Below are 22209 nucleotides of genomic sequence, written 5' to 3'. Positions count from 1 at the left end.
CACCACAAAAATTCAATTATGATTTCTACCTGTTATGAAAATATGCTAATGCATCCAAATATTTTAATATTCTCAGTTCAGATATACTTAAACGTTTTCCATTCCCTAAAGGAGTGCAGCTCCTTTTAGGTCTCCAAGGTTACAGGACCTTGAAGCATGTGGTAGCTCAGCATGGTACAAACCTGTATTTCTCAAGTTGTGTTCCTTGTGAACCTTCCTGGAACTGGGCAGAGGTGTTACACCGCCAAAACTGGATAATGGTGGTCTTTTCACGGTTATTCGGAAAAAAGAAGCTGATGGAATTTTAGGTTTTTCATTCTGAAATTTTTCTTAAATTGGAGAGAGAGCCAACATTAAGTTTAAAAGTAGGTATTAGGCAGATAACTTGTATGAATAAGGAGCAAAGGGGTTATTTAAGGAATAACTCGCCAACAGACGATCATATTTACTTCTATAGCTGTTTTGTTCTTTGAACAATTTGTAGTCATAGTCATGGTTTTATATTCTTTTTTATAGCCTAAAATAAAATAAATTGAACATTAATGGCAATTTAAACTTAGAATAACTAAGCATAAAATATTGTTAAAATTATAGTTTTTGTGGTAGAACTTGAAATACCAGTGTTTCATCATGTTCTGCAAAGAGCATTTTGACTACCAGGCACTTCATCACTTTCACTGTGAGAAGAGATTACATTTTGAAGGAGAACATAACTCTGATGCTGATTTTCTTTCTCAGCTTATGCAGTTCAGATTGCTTTACTAGGGCACAGATTCCTCATGTGGTGAATGAGAGAGTCAATTAGATTTTTATCTCTAAAGTTCTGGTTTGTTTTTAATAGCTTAACATTTTAGTGATACCTTTTGGGTTCTATGTATTTAAGGAGACTGACACATCCCTCAATTTATTCTAATCTCTGTTGGAATAAATTGATAGTACTGAAGTGCTTTCTGATACATTGAGTTCTTTTTCAGGAGGGCAAGAAATCAGTCCACCAGCTGCCAACTAAAAGTCAGTCTGAAGATTTTTTTGTTGTTGAAATTTTATGTGGCTAATAGCCCCAATTTAGCCCTGAGCAATCTTTTATTAAAATAGTCCTGAAAACAGAAGACAGAAGAAAAATTTATAACCATACCAAAATGTAAGGGTGACAGACAGCTTAATGCCAGAATCTGGGATGCAGTGAGACTGAGAAAAAACTAGCTAATCTTCTGCACATGGTACAGTATGTTGAGACCTACATCTTAAGAACATAGAACTTGGCAGTTATCCCACTCTATCCCTAGGATTCTGTTCTGTGAAGGAAGCCGAGGACTTTGTTCCTTATTTCTGCGCTTCCCTCACATATATCACTATCTTTCTTCATTCTGGCAAACAGCTGGTCAGCAAGTAGAGGAGGCCCTGTGGTGATGGAGGGCAACTGGGGGGTATAGTTTCCACTAGTAAAACAATGTGGGCAGGAATCGAGATAAAATTGGTGCTGGTAGAGGTGATGTTGAAAACCTTATTTTTTTTTTTTTTTTTTTTTTTTGTGGTATGCGGGCCTCTCACTGCTGTGGCCTCCCCCGTTGCGGAGCACAGGCTCCGGACGCGCAGGCTCAGCGGCCATGGCTCACGGGCCCAGCCGCTCCGCGGCATATGGGATCCTCCCAGACCGGGGCACGAACCCGCATCCCCTGCATCGGCAGGCGGACTCTCAACCACTTGCGCCACCAGGGAGGCCCACCTTATTTTTTATAATGTACTCCTAAGGACCAAGAGGTAGCAATAGGAGGAAAAATACATTCCAAGAGAGAAGAGTTACACTGGTGAAAGCCTAGGAAAAACATGCAAATGTATTGAGTGCTGTGTGCACCAGCCTGCCTCCAGCTGGTGGGAATTTATATTTGCACAATCTTTCTGGAAGACAGATAGGCAGTATATATCAGAAGCTTTAAAGAAGTAGATACCCTTTGCCTTAGAAATTCCACTTTTAGTAATTTATCATCAAAATGTAAACAAATGCAGTTTATAAGGTGGCATATTTAGCAGAAACCTTTTTGTTATATATATATTTATATGCTTAAAAAACCTTTGAAAGGAAAATTATTTATTTACCTATGGACCTTATGATTACAGGTGATTTAATTTTTTCTTCCTTTTGACTATTTATATTTGCCTAATTTGATTACTTACATTTATTTAAATTAATATATATTACTTGTATAACCCCAAAGTCAAAAAAGAGCCTCAAAGATGTATGTCCCTGAATTCTTGATTCTCTCATGAAAACAAGTTCTCCGAAAAGCAGAAGTGCATTTTACTCTTACTACTGAAATTTCATTGTGCTTCTTGTTTCTAATTCACCAAACACTGATCGAGTAAATATAAATACTGTTAGTTTCTCCTAAAATATTTATATTAATAATTATAAATATTATTTTAGTAGATTTAAGGCCAGAGTATAGTATCATCTTAAACTTTTCATTCATTTTGCAGTAACTTAATAATTTATAGCATTTCTTAGAGGAAAAAATGTATTGGGAAAAGGCGTTCACCAACTTATTTCAGTTTCTCTCTCCTGTTTTCCTGGATGTTGATAATTCTTTTATTCCTTAAATACCTTTATGAAACCAGAATTTCCAGTGTATCAGGAGGCATCCTTTAAACATTAAGGTCAATTTTAAGGTGAAATTTCATTGTGTTTTAAAATACACTTATGGAAACCATGTAATTTTTAGTGGATTGCACAAACTTGTACCCTGTTTAATTTTGTATAGTCTACTCCTTGGCAAATTTTTTTACATTGAAGTATAGTTGATTTACAATGCTGTGTAATTTCTGCTCTACAGCAAAGTGATTCAGTTATACACATATATACATTCCTTTTTAAAATATTCTTTTCCATTATGGTTTATCACAGGATACTGAATATAGTTCCCTGTGCTATACAGTAGGACCTTGTTGTTTATCCATTCTATAAATAATATTTTGCATCTACTTACCCCAAACTCCTACTCCATCCCTCCCTCAGCCCCCTTCCCCCTGGCAACACGAGTCTGTTCTCTATGTCCATGAGTCTGTTTCTGTTTCGTAGATAGGTTCATTTGTATCATATTTTAGATTCCACATATGTGATATCATATGATGTTTGTCTTTCTCTGTCTGGCTTACTTCACTTATGATAATCTCTAGTTGCATCCATCTTGCTGCAAATGACATTATTTCATTCCTTTTTATGGCTGAGTAATAATCCATTGTATATAAGTATCACAGCTTTTTTTTTAACATCTTTATTGGAGTATAATTGCTTTAAAATGGTGTGTTAGTTTCTCCTTTATAACAAAGTGAATCAGTTATACATATACATATATCCCCATATCTCTTCCCTCTTGTGTCTCCCTCCCTCCCACCCTCCCTATCCCACCCCTCTAGGTGGTCACAAAGCACCGAGCTCATCTCCCTGTGCTATGTGGCTGCTTCCCACTAGCTATCTATTTTACATTTGATAGTGTATATATGTCCATGCCACTCTATCACTTTCTCCCAGCTCACCCTTCCCCCTCCCCATATCCTCAAGTCCATTCTCTAGTAAATCTGCATCTTTATTCCTGTCTTGTCCCTAGGTTCTTCATGAGCTTTTTTTTTTTTTTTTTAGATTCCATATATATGTGTTAGCATACAGTATTTGTTTTTCTCTTTCTGACTTAACTTCACTCTGTATGACACTCTCTAGGTCCATCCACCTCACTACATATAACTCAGTTTCATTGCTTTTTACTGCTGAGTAATATTCCATTGTATATATGTGCCACATCTTCTTTATCCATTCATCTGTTGATGGACATTTAGGTTGCTTCCATGTCCTGGCTATTGTAAATGGAGCTGCAGTGAAAATTTTGGTACATGACACTTTTTGAATTATGATTTTCTCAGGGTATATGCCCAGTAGTGGGATTGCTGGGTCGTATGGTAGTTCTATTTTTAGTTTTTTAAGGAACCTCCATACCGTTCTCCATAGTGGCTGTATCAATTTACATAGCCACCAACACTGCAAGAGGGTTCCCTTTTCTCCACACGCTTTCCAGCATTTATTGTTTGTAGATTTTTTGATGATGGCCATTCTGACTGGTGTGAGGTGATACCTCATTGTAGTTTTGATTTGCATTTCTCTAATGATTAATGATGTTGAATATCCTTTCATGTGTTTGTTGGCAATCTGTATATCTTCTTTGCAGAAATTTCTATTTAGGTCTTTTGCCCATTTTTGGATTGGGTTGTTTGTTTTTTAGATATTGAGCTGCATGAGCTGCTTGTAAATTTTGGAGATTAATCCTTTGTCAGTTGCTTCATTTGCAAGTATTTTCTCCCATTCTGAGGGTTGTCTTTTTGTCTTGTTTATGGTTTCCTTTGCTGTGCAAAAGCTTTTAAATTTCATTAGGTCTCATTTGTTTACTTTTGTTTTTATTTCTATTTCTCTGGGAGGTGGGTCAAGAAGGATCTTGCTGTGATTTATGTCATAGAGTGTTCTGCCTATGTTTTCCTCTGTTTGATAGTGTCTGGCCTTAAATTTAGGTCTTTAATCCATTTTGAGTTTATTTTTGTGTAGGGTGTTAGGGAGTGTTCTAATTTCATTCTTTTACATGTAGCTGTCCAGTTTTCCCTGCACCACTTTTTCAATAGGCTGTCATTTCTCCACTGTATATTCTTGCCTCCTTTAACAAAGATAAGGTGACCATATGTGTGTGGGTTTATCTCTGGGCTTTCTATCCTGTTCCATTTATCTACATTTCTGCTTTTGTGCCAGTACCATACTGTCTTGATTACTGTAGCTTTGTAGTATAGTCTGAAGTCAGGGAGCCTTATTCCTCCAGCTCCGTTTTTCTTTCTCAAGGTTGCTTTGGCTATTCGGGATCTTTTGTGTTTCCATACAAATTGTGAAATTTTTGGTTCTAGTTCTGTGAAAAATGCCAGTGGTAGTTTGATAAGGATTGCTTTGAATCTGTAGATTGCTTTGGGTAGTAGAGTCATTTTCACAATGTTGATTCTTCCAATCCAAGAACATGGTATATCTCTCCATCTATTTGTATCATCTTTAATTTCTTTCATCAGTGTCTTAAATTTTCTGCATACAGGTCTTTTGTCTCTTTAGGTAGGTCTATTCCTAGATATTTTATTCTTTTTGTTGCCATGGTAAACGGGAGTGTTTTCTTAATTTCACTTTCAGATTTTTCATCATTAGTGTATAGGAATGCAAGAGATATCTGTGCATTAATTTTGTATCCTGCTACTTTACCAAATTCATTGATTAGCTCTAGTAGTTTTCTGGTAGCATGTTTAGGATTCTCTATGTATAGTATCATGTCATCTGCAAACAGTGACAGCTTTACTTCTTCTTTTCCAATTTGGATTCCTTTTATTTCCTTTACTTCTCTGATTGCTGTGGCTGAAACTTCTAAAACTATGTTGAATAATAGTGGTGAGGGTGGGCAACCTTGTCTTCTTCCTGATCTTAGTGGAAATGGTTTCAGTTTTTCACCATTGAGGACGATGTTGGCTGTGGGTTTGTCATATATGGCCTTTATTATGTTGAGGAAAGTTCCCTCTATGCCTACTTTCTGGAGGCTTTTTATCATAAATGGGTGTTGAATTTTGTCGAAAGCTTTCTCTGCATCTATTGAGATGATCATATGGTTTTTCTCCTTCAATTTGTTAATATGGTGTATCACATTGATTGATTTGCATATACTGAAGAATCCTTGCATTCCTGGGATTAACCCCACTTGATCATGGTGTATGATCCTTTTAATGTGCTGTTGGATTCTGTTTGCTAGTATTTTGTTGAGGACTTTTGCATCTATGTTCATCAGTGATATTGGCCTGTAGTTTTCTTTCTTTGTGACATCTTTGTCTGGTTTTGGTATCAGGGTGATGGCAGCCTTGTAGAATGGGTTTGGGAGTATTCCTCCGTCTGCTGTATTTTGGAAGAGTTTGAGAAGGATAGGTGTTAACTCTTCTCTAAATGTTTGATAGAATTCGCCTGTGAAGCCATCTGGTCCTGGGCTTTTTTTTGTTTTAAGATTTTTAATCACAGTTTCAATTTCAGTGCTTGTGATTGGACTGTTCATATTTTCTCTTTCTTCCTGGTTCAGTCTTGGCAGGTTGTGCATTTCTAAGAATTTGTCCATTTCTTCCAGGTTGTCCATTTTATTGGCATATAGTTGCTTGTAGTAATCTCTTATGATCCTTTGTATTTCTGCAGTGTCAGTTGTCACTTCTCCTTTTTCATTTCTAATTCTGTTGATTTGAGTGTTCTCCCTTTTTTTCTTGGTGAGTCTGGCTAATGATTTATCAATTTTGTTTCTCTTTTCAAAGAACCAGCTTTTAGTTTTATTGATGTTTGCTATCGTTCCTTCATTTCTTTTTCATTTATTTCTGATCTGATCTTTATGATTTCTTTCCTTCCGCTACCTTTGGTGTTTTTTGTTCTTCTTTCTCTAATTGCTTTAGGTGTAAGGTTAGGTTGTTTATTTGAAATGTTTCTTGAGGTAGGATTGTGTTGCTATAAACTTCCCTCTTAGAACTGCTTTTGCTGCATCTCATCGGTTTTGGGTCGTCGTGTTTACATTGTCATTTGTTTCTAGGTGTTTTTAGATTTCCTCTTTGATTTCTTCAGTGATCTCTTGGTTATTAAGTAGTATATTGTTTAGCCTCCATGCGTTTGTAGTTTTTACAGATTTTTTTCCTGTAATTGATATCTAGTCTCATGGTGTTGTCGTTGGAATAGATACTTGATATGATTTCCGTTTTCTTAAATTTACCAAGGCTTGATTTGTAACCCAAGATATGATCTATCCTGGAGAATGTTCCATGAGCACTTGAGAAGATAGTATATTCTGTTGTTTTTGGATGGAATGTCCTATAAATATCAATTAAGTCCATCTTGTTTAATGTATCATTTAAAGCTTGTGTTTCCTTATTTTTTCTCATTTTGGATGATCTGTCCATTGGTGAAAGTGGGTTGTTATAGTCCCTTAGTATGATTGTGTTAGTGTCGATTTCCCCTTTTATGGCTGTTAGTATTTGCCTTTTGTATTGAGGTGCTCCTATGTTGGTTGCCTAAATATTTACAATTGTTATACCTTCTTCTTGGATTGATCCCTTGATCATTATGTAGTGTCCTTCTTTGTCTCTTGTAATAGTCTTTGTTTTAATGTCTGTTTTTTCTGATATGAGAATTGCTACTCCAGCTTTCTTTTTATTTCCATTTGCATGGAATATCTTTTTCCATCCCCTCACGTTCAGTCTGTATGTGTCCCTAGGTCTGAAGTGGGTGTCCTGTAGACAGCATATATACGGGTCGTGTTTTTGTATCCATTCAGCTAGTCTATGTCTTTTGGTTGGAGCATTTAATCCACTTACATTCAAGGTAATTATCAATATGTATATTTCTTTTATCATTTTCTTAATTGTTTTGGGTTTGTTATTGTAGGTCTTTTCCTTCTCTTGTGTTCCCTGCCTAGAGAAGTTCCTTTAGCATTTGTATAGCTGGTTTGGTGGTGCTGAATTCTCTTAGCTTTTGCTTGTCTGTAAAGGTTTTAATTTGTCCTACAAATCTGAATGAGAGGGCTTCCCTGGTGGCGCAGTGGTTGAGAGTCTGCCTTTCGATTCAGGGGACACGGGTTCATGCCCCAGTCCAGGAAGAGCCCACATGCCATGGGGCGGCTAGGCCCGTGAGCCATGGCCGCTGAGCCTGCGCGTCCGCAGCCTGTGCTCCACAACGGGAGAGGCCACAATAGTGAGAGGCCTGTGTACCACAAAAAAAAAAAAAAAAAAAAAAAAAAAAAAATCTGAATGAGATCCTTGTTGCGTAGAGTAATCTTGGTTGTAGGTTTTTCCCCTTCATCACTTTAAATATGTCCTGCCACTCCCTTCTGGCTTGCAGAGTTTCTGCTGAAAGATCAGCTGTTAACCTTATGGGGATTCCCTTGTATGTTATTTGTTGTTTTTCCTTGCTGCTTTTAATATTTTTTCCTTGTAATTTATTTTTGATAGTTTGATTAATATGTGTCTTGGCATGTTTCTCCTTGAATTTATCCTGTATGGGACTCTCTGTGCTTCCTGGACTTCATTAACTACACCCTTTCCCATATTAGGGAAGTTTCCAACTATAGTCTCTTCAAATATTTTCTCAGTCCCTTTCTTTTTTTCTTCTGCGACCTAAATAATTCAAATGTTGGTGCATTTAATGTTGTTCCAGAGGTCTCTGAGACTGTCTGCAATTCTTTTCATTCTCTTTTCTTTATTCTGCTCTGCAGTAGTTATTTCCACTATTTTATCTTCCAGGTCACTTATCCGTTCTTCTGCCTCAGTTATTCTGCTATTGATTCCTTCTAGAGAATTTTTAATTTCATTTATTGTGTTGTTCATCACTGTTTGTTTGTTCTTTTTTTTTTTTTTTTTTTTAGATGTTGGGGGTAGGAGTTTATTAATTAATTAATTAATTTTTGGCTGTGCCGGGTCTTCATTTCTGTGTGAGGGCTTTCTCTAGTTGTGGCAAGCGGGGGCCACTCTTCATCGCGGTGCGCGGGCCTCTCACTGTCGCGGCCTCTCCTGCTGCGGAGCACAGGCTCCAGACGTGCAGGCTCAGCAGTTGTGGCTCACGGGCCCAGCCGCTCCGCGGCATGTGGGATCCTCCCAGACCAGGGCTCGAACCCCTGTCCCCTGCATTAGCAGGCAGATTCCCAACCACCGCGCCACCAGGGAAGCCCTGTTTGTTTGTTCTTTAGTTCTTGTAGGTCCTTGTTAAACGTTTCTTGTATTTTCTCCTTTCTATTTCCAAGTTTTTGGATCATCTTTACTATCATTACTCTGAATTCTTTTTCAGGTAGACAGCCTGTTTCCTCTTCATTTGTTAGGTCTGGTGGGTTTTTACCTTGCTCCTTCATCTGCTGTTTGTTTCTCTGTCTTCTCATTTTGCTTAACTTACTGTGTTTGGGGTCTCCTTATCACAGGCTGCAAGTTCATCATTCCCTTTGTTTTTGGTGTCTGCTCCCAGTGGCTAAGGTTGTTTCAGTGGGTTGCGTAGGCTTCCTGGTGGAGGGGACTAGTGCCTGTGTTCTGGTGGATGAGGCTGGATCTTGTTTGTCTGGTGGGCAGGTCCACGTCTGGTGGTGTGTTTTGGGGTGTCTGTTGCCTTATTATGATTTTAGGCAGCCTCTCTGCTAATGGGTGGGGTTATGTTCCTGTCTTGCTAGTTGTTTGGCATAGGGTGTCCAGCACTGTTGCTTGCTGGTCGTTGAGTGGAGCTGGGTTTTGGTGTTGAGATGGAGATCTCTGGCAGATTTTCGCCCTTTGATATTACGTGGAGCTGGGAGGTCTGTTGTGGACCAGTGTCCTGAACTTGGCTGTCCCACCTCAGAGGCACAGCCCTGATGTCTTGCTGGAGAACCAAGAGCCTGTCATCCGCGCAGCTCAGAATAAAATGGAGAAAAAAAAGAAAGAAAGCAAGAAGAAGATCAAATAAAGTAAAATAAACTTATTGAAATAAAAAATAATTATTAAAAAAATTTTAAGTAATAAAAAGAAAGAAAGAAAGAAGAGAGCAACGAAACCAAAAAACAAATCCACCAGGGTTAACAAGCGCTAAAAACTATACTAAAAAAACCAAAAACAAACCAAAAAAAAAAACGGACAGACAGGGCTTCCCTGGTGGTGCAGTGGTTGACAGTCCGCCTGCCAATGCAGGGGACACGGGTTCGTGCCCCAGTCCGGGAAGATCCCACATGTCACGGAGCGGCTGGGCCCGTGAGCCATGGCCGCTTAGCATGCGCGTCTGGAGCCTGTGCTCCTCAACGGGAGAGGCCACAACAGTGAGAGGCCCACGTATCGCAAAAAACAAAAACAAAAAAACGAACAGACAGAACCCTAGGAGAAATGGTAAAAGCAAAGCTTTACAGACAAAATCACACACAGAAGCATACGCATACACATTCACAAAAAGAGAAAAAGGGGGGAAAATATATATATCGTTGCTTCTGAAGTTCACCTCTTCAATTTGGGATGATTTGTTGTCTATTCTGGTATTTCACAGATGCAGGGCCCATCAAGTTGATTGTGGAGATATAATCCGCTGCTTCTGTCGCTGCTGGGAGAGATTTCCCTTTCTCTTCTTTGTTCGCACAGCTCTTGAAGTTCAGCTTTGATATGGACGCCTCTGCGTGTAGGTGGCCTCAGGGCGTCTGTTCCCGCTCAGACAGGACAGGGTTAAAGGAGCAGCTGCTTCGAGGTCTCTGGCTCACTCGGGCCGTGGGAGAGGGACGGGTACGAATGCGGGCCGAGCCTGCGCCGGCAGAGGCCTGTGTGATGTTGCACCAGCCTGAGGCGTGCCGTGCGTTCTCCCGGAGAAGTTGTCCCTGGATCACGGGACCCTGGCAGCGGCGGGCTGCACTGGCTCCTGGGAGGGGAGGCATGGATAGTGACCTGTGCTTGCACACAGGATTCTTGGTGGCTGCAGCAGCAGCCTTAGCGTCTCATGCCCGTCTCTCGTGTCTGCGCTGATAGCTGTGGCTCACCCCCGTCTCTGGAGCTCCTTTAAGTGGCGCTCTTAATCCCCTCTCCTCGCACACCGGGAAACAAGAGAGGCAAGAAAAAGTCTCTTGCCTCTTCTGCAGTTCCAGACCTTTTCCCGGACTCCCTCCTGGCTAGCTGTGGCGCACTAGCCCCCTTCAGGCTGTGTTCATGCAGCCATCCCCAGTCCTCTCCCTGGGATCCGACGGAAGCCTGAGCCTCAGCTCCCAGCCCCCGCCAGTCCCGGCGGGTGAGCAGACAAGCCTCTCGGGCTGGTGAGTGCTGCACGGTCGGCACCGATCCTCTGTGCGGGAATCTCTCCGCTTTTCCCTTCACACCCGTGTTGCTGCGCTCTCCTCCATGGCTCCGCTCTCCTCCATGGCTCCAAAGCTTCCCCCGTCCGCCACCCGTAGTCTCCGCCCGCGAAGGGGCTTCCTCGTGTGGAAACCTTTCCTCCTTCACAGCTCCCTCCCACTGGTGCAGGTCCCATCCCTATTCTTTTGTCTCTATTTTTTCTTTTGGCCTACCCAGGTACATGTGGAGTTTCTTGCCTTTTGGGAGGTCTGAGGTCTTCTGCCAGCGTTCAGTAGGTGTTCTATAGACGTTGTTCCACGTGTAGATGTATTTCTGATGTATCTGTGGGGAGGAAGGTGATCTCCACATCTTACTCTTCCGCCATCTTGAAGCTCCTCTCCACATCTTCTTTATCCATTCATCTGTCGATGGACATTTAGGTTGCTTCCATGTCTTGGCTGTTGTACATAGTGTAGCTATGAACATTGGGATGCATGTGTCTTTTTGAATGAGAGTTTTGTCTGATTATATGCCCAGGAGTGGGATTGCTGGATCATATGGTAATTCTATTTTTAGTTTTCTGTACTTCTCAGAAATTTTAATAATATTAACGTGAAGTTTTATATTCATCTTCGTAAATTATTTTGCCCGATGTATCTCTGAAATTTGAAGTAAAACTCTAATCATACCGTGAATATATATAATAATTTTTCCTTTACAGTGGGTTGTTGTATTGATTGTTTAGTTAATAAAGTTAAAATCACATGTTATTTTTACGTGGCCGTCGTCAAAAAGGTCTTTCTCTCTGAGGAATAAGATCTTGTTTTTTAAATTGTCATTATTGTTAGGCTATTAGAAATGTCTGTTAATGAGTTGTTGGCTGAAAGTAACTGGATTTTTATTTCAATTGAGTCATTAGGCAGTTGTAGCAAATGTATAAGAAACTTTCATTTAAAAAAAATCTTTTTGATTTTTTTCCATACCTATAGAGGAGCACTATTAAGTAGTTGGAAGTTTATCTCTGAGTCATAGTTGAACATTCTGAAGAAGGATTTAAGCATATTTTCCAAGTAGAGAAATCCCTATTGGTCCCCACCTGGTAAGCATACAATAGTCTGTTTACTTGCCTTCAACATTTTCTTCTCCACAGTTTATCTCAGGCAGAATTTTCAAGCCTCACCACCTTTAGGATTTGATTTATAACAAAGAATGGTTATGTTCTACTAGATAAGAAAGGATGTGGAGGGAGAAAAAAATCTGCTCACTTTTGCCACTTCATCTTTTTCTAGACCTAGTAAATGGATTTGTACTGATTCTGTCCATTTAATTTTGGTTACATGCTTCTCAACCATGCTCCTTCCTTTTTACTTTTAGGCATAGAACTTCCTAAATGTTTAGTCTCAGAGCAAGAACACTCAGGCTTTTCATGTTCTTTGGCATTAGCGGCTGTACCATTGAATTTCTGGCAGTGGAATTTTTACGGACAGAATCTGACCCCTTGCTCCATGGCCCTGAATAAAGAAGCCTTGCTTCTGGGCATGTGCCCCTCAGCAAGGACCTTCCACTCTCCTTCTATGTAGACCCAGCATCTTTTATATCTGTGTATGTTTGGAATTATCAGTCAAGTATCCTTTAGTTTCTTTATTTTTTCCACATCTGTCTTCTCACATCATAAATGTTGTCTATAAATTAAGTAGCATTATTCACTTTACATTTTGTGTACTCATAGTTGGATTTAGTAAGGCAAAAGTATGAAGGAGTGAGATAGGTCATCAACCTTTAGGTATATGAGGTTCTTTTAAACCCTACTGTATCTCCATGTGCTTCTGATAGAACTGTTACCACTATGATTTGTTTTCTGCTTGAGCTTTTATGAAATTCACTCTGTTCGAGTCAAAATTGATAAGAGTAATTAGGTAGGTTAAAAAACAACAAAAACAAAAACCTTCGGCGGTCTGATTTGTGAGGTTTCACAATAAAGGTAATTTGGAAAAACAACATGGAATCTTTTTAGATGTGTCTTAGTATAAAATTTTAATTTTCTAGGGAAAAAAACTTCTTAGAAGACTTGAGTTTAACTACTAGAAATGGCCATGAGGCCTGATTTCGGAATAGCATAACTTGTGGTATGAATTTGCAAGTAAAATTATGGAAATTCAGATCCCATTTGATCATGGGGAAACGTACTTTTCCCCAGCTATTAACCAATGTCAACTGCTTGAAATTTATCGATCTCAAGGCTCTTCCTCATTTGTTGCCAGTAACTCTGGCTCATACAGAACAAGTGACTCACAAGCTCAAGCTAAATAAAACACTCTGTAAAGATTTTCTGCCTCTAGATCTGCTCAAAGTCGTCTTTGAATAGTGGGCACTGATCCTTGCCAGCTGATTTACCCTTAATAACTCCATGGCTAGGGCCCTGTCAGCCCAGACTCAGATGTAGACACTCCCACTTTTTTCTTTTTTAAAGACTGCCCTTTTCAGACATTCCATCTGAAATCTGTTAAGAACAACATAAGACTCATCACAGATTTATTGATTTTTCCTGGACATTTGACTATGGGAAGTGGAACCATCTATGACCTAAGCTTTGCAAGCTCAGTAAACACCCTCTCCCTATTCTGAGTTCTATAGAACTTCAGTCTTAGTTACGTGTTCCAAGCAGAGTCTGTAGGAATGGTCTGTGGTAGATCAGATAGTTTGCAGCAGGGATAAATCAGATTGTTTTGCTTTTCTTCTTATTTTTAAAAATTCTTCTTTTTTTCACCCATTAAAATCCTGATGAGTACATACCTTTTCTAAGTGAACTGTGTACCTAACCGTTTGTTGGACTATGGTGAGATTAACATCTACAACAATGCTGATTGTGTAGAGGTTTTTTTTTTTTAAATATTTATTTACTTATTTGGTTGTGCTGGGCAGGCTCCTTAGCTGTGGCTCACTGGCTCCTTAGTTGCGGCACATGGGCTCCTTAGTTGCAGCAGGTGGTCTCCTCAGTTGCAGCTCAAGGGCTCCTTAGCTGTGGCACATGGGCTCCTTAGTTGTGGCAGGCAGGCTCCTCAGTTGTGACATGTGCACTCTTAGTTGCAGCATGCATGTGGGATCTAGTTCCCTGACCAGGGATCAAACCCGGGCCCCCTGTGTTGGGAGCACAGAGTCTTAACCACTGCACCACCAGGGAAGTCCCTTTTTTTTTGGACAGGTCCCTCACTGTATAGTACTTATGCTTTCTAATTTTTGTCCAATAGAACTGCTTAATATTTATTGCTTTAACATCAGAGTCATTAAGTTTTCCAGGCAAGTTGCAATATTTAACTTGTTTATCTCTAAAAGACATATGAAGCAAATAACTTATCCATTTCATCTTGAGGGGTTTCCTTAAAGTTATCTGCTTTAAACACATATTTTATCGGTAACTTTTAGAGATTAAAAAAAATTATTTTTAGACATTAATGGAGAATCCAAGTTGAAGAACTATTGTGGCGTCTCTCTGTGGCAGTTCTACTCATACTTTTTTCCTGAAGTACCCCAATGATGAAGGGGCATGAATATGTGCCCCCCTAAAGCCTATGGGGTGGGCACTTGGCTTTAAGGAATCTTTCTCCTTCGGAGCTGGTGTTATCTCAAACTCATGTGAATTTTGCACTCAGTGCATAATATAGCTATAATTATTTTAACAAAATGCTTTGAAATTGTGTAGCATCAAACAGTGAATTAAACGTTAGGAGATTTGCTGTGTTTCTCCTTTGTCATCATGTATCTTCTCACTTGCCACAAATACTCCTGGGGACACTCACCTCCCAGTTTGAGAAGTATAAATCAGAGTTCCTTGGTTTCTTGAATGGCTCAGATTAATGAGACCAGAAGTTTCCGAGGAAAATTTTGGTATTCCTTCAGGCCATGTCATAAGGGGCTGTTAAATGGCCTTTTCTCTGGGGAGTTGCTTGGAGTGGATTCCTTATCAGTCTGACCCTCTGCTCATTTGACTGTCAGAGCATATAATTCTTCTTTTAATTAGAAGAGAGTTTCTGCACTACATATTCTAGCTAGAAAGTGTGTTATCTGGATCTTTTTGTTGTCGAGTTCTTATCAAATTTCAGTAACAAGCAATATTAATAGTGGACTGCCTGAAAGATAAATAATTTTTCCATTACTCAAAATAAGTCATACCCTTTTTTGGATATGAACTATATGAGAATCTGATGAAAAATGCCCATGTACCCATGGACCCAATATTTCATGTATAGTTTCAGGAGAGCCATAGATCCTTATAAACCATTCATAGATTTCTAGTAAGTTAATCATTTATTCAATAAATATTTACTGAGTGCCTACTCAAATACTTATTGAATGCCCATGGGCTAGACACCATGCTGGTAGGCACAAAGAATAAACAGATATCTCTATTTCTGAAGGGATTTTATTTATTATGGGTTAACATATGCTTTATCAGCTCTTTTTTTTGGTGAAGTTAATGACTTAAAGATACAGATAGGTCAAATTTATTTCTATGAGAAGGTTGCAACAATTCTCATTTTTTAAGTAACTGCAGAGACTACTTCTTTAGTGTATTTTTATAAGTATTATGTGAGTGCATTTCCTCCTCCATCTCTGCCATCAATTTCAACCCAATTCATAGAAGTTTTGATTAAGTGAGAAATGGCTGTAAGTCGACTTTCAATGTGTTTAAAACTTAGCCTTTTCCTTTGAAGTCACTTCGTGAACCAGACCCACCTGACTTAAAAAGTGTTTGAGATTGAATCATTGCAGACTTTATTCTGTCTAAATATTTTTCCTTTTTTGTGGTGTATCATATAACTGGAGATCCTGTTTGGGCAGTTCAGTCCACCCTTTTGACTATCAAGTAGCCAAGTTTTACTGGGTGATCACTGCAACTTTAGCTTCTCAAGTTCTTTTTTGCAGTGACCTCTTTCACCCTTCCTTCTCCAGCCCTCTATTATTACCTCCCCTCTTCCCTACTGGACATTTAATGATAGGGGAATGGGAATCTTGTCTTAAAATCAACTCATCTCAAAGTGATTTGGAGCCACAAAGTAGATCTTGATTTTTCCTGCAGCAAAGGAATGCTGAGTTCTGTGCATATCGGTTCCCCCAACCCTAAGGGGCACTGACTCCATTGATTATGAGAACATCAGACTTTTCTTAGAATGGTTTTGTGTTTTTCCTTCTTATCAGACTGATTTTTTTTAAAGGTAATAGAATGAGTTTTTAGGTCTCTTTTGATTCTTTTTCCAACTGATGATTTAAAAGTTAAATCTGTTTATGCTTTAACCATTCTTAAAATTGGGCCTCAAGTTAAAATGTTAGTTTCCTTAGTTCCTTAGAATTTTATAAGAATTTATGAATTAGAGGGACAGATCTGTTTTATTTTTACTTCCATAAAAAGGGGAAAATCATTAAACTGTTTAAAAATAGTGGCACCAGACTGAACTAAACAGGAGCACTGGAAAGTTTCACTTTAGAAACTGTGAATCCCTAGGGTGGTCCGTGGATGTGATGTTCCCATCTGTAAGGTCATCTTGGAAATAGATTCAGCTCTAAGTTTAGGACCAGAAAGACAACTTCCTTCCTCCAGGCTTTTCACATTTAGCCCCAAAGCTATATTGAGTGAGGGCAGATATATTTTTCAATTCTACCATTGCTGGGGAACCATAGCTGTGAGTCTCTATGACCTTAGTGCTCATATAATGCCTTACAAATATTAGGTGTTCAGTAAATATTTGCATTGAGTGAAGGAGAGTGGATGAATTTGCATGGTAAAACCTCTAAACTGAGCTTCGAGTTATAAATAAAATGATTTACATAAGTGGAAATCAGTCTTTTGTTTACTTCTAGTCAGATTACATCTAGAAAACTATATTTAAAGATAGGGAAAGTTCTAAATAATAGTAAAGTATTTTCTTCTCATGAAGTGGTATTTTACCCCCTTATAAACCATTTAAATATTTAGAGATGCTCAATTAAGTAACTCATTCCTTGGTGGGGGGCAAACCCCCAAACCCAAAACTTTATAGTAAGAAAAAAATTATATAATTCACACTTGGATCTCTGCAGAGATTTAGTTAGTATTTCACTTGTGTATCAGGCATTTAATAAGCATGTTCTGTATTCTCATAGAGAAAAATGTATGAGGTAGAATGGAACCTATCTTACCTTTTTAATATATACATACAGCTTTAAAGGAATGAACCATATAGGTTCCTCCCTAACTATGGGGCTCAGGGCCCTGAAGCTCGTAAAGATGAAGTTGTGGCCAATAACTTAAGACCTTAAGGGGAAACCAAGGTTGGGGGCCTGAAGTTGGAGGTGTATCTGTGACAGTTTTTGCATTTGCTAAATGAAAAGAGTAAAGCACGCTAACTACAAACTCCATGACATTTTATGCATTTTAAATTAGGGATACTGAAACTGTACGGCTCGATTTCGTTTACCATCCCTTGTTTGCTGAGGACTTCCCCAGATCTCTCACTCTATCCCATCCTTGTGCATTTGTGTTGGTTTGTTGAAGATAAAAATATTTATAAAAGAAGCAGTTTTCCGAGCCTCCCCTCCATTTAAATGTTCTTGTCTTTCTGCTTTTCTGATTCAGAGTTGACCTTTGTGTTCTGCTTTCCAGGTCCTGCCTGGTCATGGTCTTAGAGAAGTGTGATTAGGAGGCCGATTAGGATGATTAATGGGGACCCGTGTCAGTGTTTACCTGTGCTTACCTACCAATCTGCCTATCAGCCCCCGTTTATTGTATCCAGGATTTTGCAGTTGTTGGTCTTCCCAGGATTATTTCACCACAGACCCTTTTACCCACGTGTCTGATCCCTTGCTCTCTGAGGATACCTGGGTGTACTTCCTTTCTGCCATCTCCCTTTATCTTTTCTCAGATTTCACTGTAACCATTTCTGCTGTTTCTTTGCTATAAGCTGTACTTCCCTTTTCTTTTTTTTTCTTTTTTTTTTTTTTTTTTTTGCGGTATGTGGGCCTCTCACTGTTGTGGCCTCTCCTGTTGCGGAGCATAGGCTCGGACGTGCAGGCTCAGCGGCCATGGCTCACGGGCCCAGCCGCTCCACGGCATGTGGGATCTTCCCAGACCGGGGCATGAACCCGTGTCCCCTGCATCGGCAGGCGGACTCTCAACCACTGCGCCACCAGGGAAGCCCTTCCCTTTTCTATTTTTGACCTCTTTTATCTTCTTTTATGAATTTTTCCAGCAAGGGAAGGTCATGATTTGTAAAATGTAGGACTGAAATTCACACTGAAATTCAGGCAGAAGAGGTATACAGAAGTATATTTATATATAGTTGAATTTTATGGAAGGGATCTCAAGGTAGAGACGTGATTAATATAGAGATGTCTAGTCATCTTCTTCCATTATTTTTGTGATTAAAAGCTAGAATTTATAGGATAAATTATTCATAGCCTGGCTTTAAAAATATGGCATTTGATAATATCAGTATAGTAATAGAAGGCTGTTTCGCATTTTAAAACTATAAATTTCTATTAACTTAGCTCTTTCACAAGTTGGTAATATAATTCATATTCTTCTTCAGGGCCTGGCATTCCTATGCTTCCCAAACTGATTTTCAAAGAAAGAAATAGTTCAGTACAGTTTTAATGTTATACATTTTAATAGAGTTTATTTTTAAAATATGATATTTTACTTATGAAGTAAGATAGAATTCTGGTCCAGGTTTCAGCCACACTGAAATGGCTTTTTTCTAAAACTTGGGTATTCTTTTTCTCTAATACTTGAAATGGCTATTCTCATTTAAATTCCTATTCCCTGTATTTTTCCTGATGCTTTTTAACATTTTTTTTCTTGTCCACATAAACAGCCCTCAAGGATGAAAATAAAAGGCAAATGTTTCTTAGTGTATTGAACAAATACTTGAAATAATTTTAAGTGATTTTTAAAAAATTGAATCTTATTTTTCCACTGATCTCTATTGCAATCTCTGAAATGTGTTCCCGTGAGTAAAATTTGATTCATAGTAAAGCTACTAGACTATCCACCTTATCTGACTATGAGTACCTTTTCTTCTTTCTTGCAAAAAACGCTGAGATACAGCCAACTAGTTTGTGTGTTGATGAAGAGTTGCTATGCCCACCTGTACAACTTCACTGTCCTAGCTGCAGGGGAAAAGCACTTGATTTTTACTTACATCATTCTTCAGTCCTGTTGCAATATATATTTATTATGTGTTCTTTGAATCCATAAGACCAGCCACAGCAGAATTTCAGGAGAATGCCATTGGCCAGTCTTCTAGTAGCACTATACTGAATTTACTGCCTGCTTTTAAAATTCTTGCTTGCCAAACTTTCACTGAATGACTCTTCATATAATTGAGTACAGCTGTAGTTTATTTGCCAAAAATAATTACTGTTGCCCACTAAAATGGTGATGAAAATCCACTCCATGTTTGTAACCCTTTTTGCTGAAATTTTGAAAATGTGCTTAAAATGAGGCTTCTGCAATAAGAATCATGTCAGTTCCTCAAATTAACTGAACTTGTGTGTTCTTGCTTAAGGTTGCTGTTTAGGTCCTTTATCAAAATTTAGACTAATAAATTATCACTCCAATTTATTTTACCTTTAGAATTTTTAACTTTTTAATGTGAAGCACCATTAGTACTCTAATTTTTCATTTAATAAATAAAAAGAAAAATAACCTTTGTCCATTGTATGGATGTAACAACACACATGGCAAGCAAGATCCCATTAATTTAAAAAACATCTTTTCCTACCTGTATTGAATTCTAGACATCCTGATTCAGGTATAACCCACCTCAAGATATAGGTACTTACACCCCAAGGGATGCCAACAATTTGTCCATTAGTTCAGAGGCTGAGATTGAGGCCCTAAAAAGTTTTTTCACTTCTAGTTGTTTCTTTGGCCAGTAAGGTGTTTTAATTATGAAACAGACATACCTTAGAGCGGCAGTTCTCAAAGAGATACTTTCATGGGATCCATGAAGTGTTCCCTTTTCCAACTATATATGTGTGGCCTTGCATTTTCTTTAATATACTTCATTGAAACAACATGTCATAACAGCCTGAATGCAGAAGTAGATAGGATAACTCAGCTGCCCACTCTTAAGCCAAAAATTAAAGGATATGTGCAAAAATACTAGATAATGCCTCTCTTTTCACTACATTTTTGTGTTTTTAATATAGCTATTTTTCATTAAAGCATGCTATTTATATTAACATGTAAAACATAATTTTCAGTGAATTAATAAAAATGTTTCGGTTTTGATTTCTAATATGATAAAATCTCAAGAGATGTAAGTGACATAAATAAACGCCCTTTGAGGTCCTCAACTGTTAAGAGTATAAAGAGGTCTTGGGTCACAGAGTTTAAGAATTGCTGCCTTAGAGAATTGCTGCTGTACCAAAATATGTTTAACTTACAGTTTTTAATCACAAAAGAGTCATGAATTGAAAAGAAAATGATGATTTATTTTATTTGGATAGACAGTACTGTTTTATGAATGGAAAGAGATTCTGGATTAACTCAGCATGTAGGTACATGTACAGGAGAGGAATGTGACACCCCAGGAACCAGTATACTACTTGACATCCATAACACAAGACTGCTGACATTCTTTCTTACACGTTTATTGTTCTAAATTGAAGGGAGCTCCTTCTCTCACATGTTGTAAACCAGTTTTTGTTTTCTAAAACTTTTTATGCAACAGTGAGAAGAGATCTCAACTTAGATCAGCTCTCACCGAACTTCATAGAATAGGAAATGAGCATATGAACTTCTAAGATGATTGTAATGAAGTTTGCATAACTGATGCATTACATTTTAGTTTTTGTCATTACTAAGATACTGTTTTGGAAAAATAACTGGCTTATAAAAAGTAGAATCTTCAGTTTTTAATCATAATAAACACTTACATTATCAGAGTGTTTTGAAACATGTACTCCAATGAATGAAGTGAATGAAAAGTCATTTTAAATGGTCTAAGAAGGTACTCACTCAAGTCTTGGTGTAAGCATAATAAAATAACTAGGTAGGATTAAGTAAATATAATTGAATTGGGTCACAGGCACTGTGCAGCCTAAACCCAGTGTGCCTATTCAGTGTTATCACAAAATGCTTAATACATATTTTACATAATCATCTGGCTCTAAGTACTATACTTATCTAATCCATTATTTTGATAATTGAATATTTCTATTATAAGGCAAAGAATTATAATTCAGGCTGAAATTGTTGAACTTATTTAAAAACAGAAAAGTGTATGTGATCTGTAACCTCTTATTAGAAATCTTTATTAGAAATCTTTGTTGCTATTTTTACATGGAGAAAAATGTGGATGAAATCACTATTCCCTAGAATAAGCTATGAAAGTCACCATTCAAAGTTATCATGCAGTCTGGTTGTTGAAAAGAAATGAGATAATGCTCAGTAGTATTTGTGTATGTTGGGTGATTTGGGGAAGAGAGAGTAGAGGTTAGTGAAAATATGTGAAATCCATGTTGGATCAGAACGAAATGGGTAATCATCTTTTGAGAAGAAAAAAATCAAAAACGTCTAGAAAATTCTTGGTGTAGGGTTGAGGAAAGTCTAGAAGAGGTGGAGACAGTGAGTGTTACCACAAGAGTCTGGGTTTGCTGGTCTGAGGCTGTATGATTGAAGGAGGGAGGGACAAGTTCAGGAAATAGCAGCAGTGATTCTAATAAGAAAACTTGAAACATATAACGATGCTAACAGCATATGTAATATTTTTGGTCTTTTTAAGCTCTTTCCAAAGCTTCATTTAAATTATGCCTAAAAACATTACATACTGTTAATTCTGAGAACTGGGGAAAATGAGGTACACTATTACTTAGGTAATCCATTCAAGGAAACACACCAGTAAGTAATAAAAATATCAATTAAAAAAATAAATTTATTTATTTATTTTTGGCTGTGTTGGGTCTTCGTTGCTGTGTGCGGGCTTTCTCTAGTTGTGGTGAGCGGGGGCTGCTCTTCGTTGCGGTGTGTGGGCTTCTCATTGTAGTGGCTTCTCTTGTTGCGGAGCACGGGCTCTATGCGCATGGGCTTCAGTAGTTGTGGCACACAGGCTCAGTAGCTGTGGCTCACCGGCTCTAGAGTGCAGGCTCAGTAGTTGTGGTGCACGGGCTTAGCTGCTCCGCGGCACGTGGGATCTTCCCGGACCAGGGCTTGAACCCATGTCCCCTGCATTGGCAGATGGATTCTTAACCACTGCGCCACTGGGGAAGCGCAAATATCAATGTTGATAGCTAAGATTAACTTATTTAATCCTCATAGCAGCTCCAAGAACTTAACACTGTTATCCCCAACTCACAGATGGGGAAACTTAATTGTGAGAGAAGCTGAAT

The 22209-nt window shown here is 38.4% G+C and overlaps 1 protein-coding gene and 1 pseudogene across 1 annotated transcript in view; one reads left to right on the top strand and one right to left on the bottom strand.

Moving 5' to 3' along the window:
- UMAD1 (UBAP1-MVB12-associated (UMA) domain containing 1) overlaps nucleotides 1-22209 on the top strand; it is a 242066-nt gene that overhangs the window by 40579 nt on the left and 179278 nt on the right. The gene's annotated exons all lie outside the window — the stretch shown is intronic.
- LOC132496407 (5-azacytidine-induced protein 2-like) overlaps nucleotides 1-22209 on the bottom strand; it is a 53930-nt pseudogene that overhangs the window by 8919 nt on the left and 22802 nt on the right.

Source organism: Mesoplodon densirostris, chromosome 9, assembly GCF_025265405.1.
Source record: "Mesoplodon densirostris isolate mMesDen1 chromosome 9, mMesDen1 primary haplotype, whole genome shotgun sequence".
NCBI lineage: Eukaryota > Metazoa > Chordata > Mammalia > Artiodactyla > Ziphiidae > Mesoplodon > Mesoplodon densirostris.
This window is presented reverse-complemented; position numbering and strand designations above follow the sequence as displayed.